The following is a 1,795-nucleotide window of genomic DNA, read 5'->3' as shown; positions in this document are numbered from 1 at the left end:
CTGCTCGGCGGGACTCGCCCCCGTGTGCTGCGCGGCCGATAATGTCATCAAGCCTGCCGCGCCTAGTGGCATCACCCCGGCTATATAAGGAAGACCGGCAGCCTCACTCACCGGTGAGTGATCTTCAGCTATCTTTATACCTGCTCTGCTCTCTTATACTCACCTGTGAACTGACCCGGCTTTCTACTCCACTACCCTTTCTGGATCCTGCTCCTGTACCACGCTGTCCTCTCGTTCCTGACCCGGCCTGTTCCCGACTACTATGTGGCTCATCCACCTGCCTATCCGCTATTCCTGCACCGCTCGGCTGCCAGCCCTGCCAAGAGCTCTGTACTCATCCAGATACCAAGGATTCCTCATCTGGCACCCGTGCAGCTCCAGCCTGTGCACCACCTGTTGCACCTCCAGAGGTCCGCAGACGGAGTTGCAAGGGAGGTCCTCCTCGTCACTTCGGGCTCGCACCATGGTACGTGACACCGGGACATGGACAGCAATCATAGGCGTTTTAGCCATTTTCTACTCTAGGGGCTTTTAACTATTCCCTACTCTATTCAAAATGTAAAGCTTTCATACTGAAAAGTTTAATATGATTATAGTTTGCCTTACCTGGTTATTGCCTCCCCCTTTCATGAACATGCTAATGTAAAATTTTAAATAAAGCCTTTCCCTGTTTATTACATACCTGATTTTAAGTCACTACCGGGTCTCTCTACTTCTCTATTCAATGCAGGCAGATCAAGGTTGGAGTTCAGCTTTAACAACATATATTTGGCTACAGTTTAAGGACTGAGCAATAATTAAAATATAAGTATATTCTACACAATAACCATTTGATATTAAGGATTTTTTGTAAAACATGACATTGGCAAACTTCATCTTAAAAAATGATACTTTTATTATGAAACCAAGTGTGCTTTTATTATAGTCTTTTTTTATTAATGTAACTTCTCTGTGCATTATTCAGTTCTGCTGGGCAAGGTGATCTTTAGAATGCTGTGAAACATTTTAATTTTGCATAGAGCAGATTTTTTTGGCTTTGTTGTTTCAGCTGAATGTTAAAGCCAAAATACTGGATTTGATTCAATCGTTGTTAGATGTTTCATCATGGTTGTCAATAGATTCCTGAGCTTGTTGGCGTTTTGGTGGTTTAGCCTGCATAATAAAAATGTTAGACCATTAGTAACGTGTTTATAACAAAGATCATTTTGATATAGTTTTACTTGTAGTGAGAAGTAAATCTGAAAAAGCTAGTGCGGTGCCTGCTGCAGATACAGGGAAGTCTTCTGTCCCAGATTTCCCTTGGGGCTCTCTGCAGTGATCACTCGACATGTCACATGAGCTAACAAGGGGAGTCAAAGACTGGAGACTTCACTGTAAGGGTTCATGCATGCGCCCATGAAAATACAGTAACTAGTCTAGCAAGTTCCTGCATATAAGTAGGCTGTGCGCATGCAGGGCCGGCCTTAGGCCTTTAGGCGCCCTGTGCGAGAAAGCTTTACAGCGCCCCTCCGTGACCACGCCCCTCAGTGGCCACACCCTCAGTAACCACACCCATTTATTACCCATATTTTTGGTAAAATATAAAAAGTGCGGTCACGTCGGGTAAATAGACACCAAACATGTCATGCTTTAAAATTGCGCGCACCCGCAAAATCGCAAAAAATTACCATGCCCAAAATTGACCATAGGTGACGCTTTAAAAGCTTTTACCGCTCATCAGTTTAGTGTTATCAGTGATTGATAGCCCTACAATTATTGCTCTCATTCCGACGTTTGCGACGATATGTAACATGTG

Source organism: Nanorana parkeri, unplaced genomic scaffold, assembly GCF_000935625.1.
Source record: "Nanorana parkeri isolate BGI_ZX_2015 unplaced genomic scaffold, ASM93562v1 scaffold2051, whole genome shotgun sequence".
Classification (NCBI taxonomy): Eukaryota; Metazoa; Chordata; class Amphibia; order Anura; family Dicroglossidae; genus Nanorana; species Nanorana parkeri.
The sequence above is the reverse complement of the archived record's forward strand: the minus strand, read 5'-3'. Positions refer to the sequence as shown.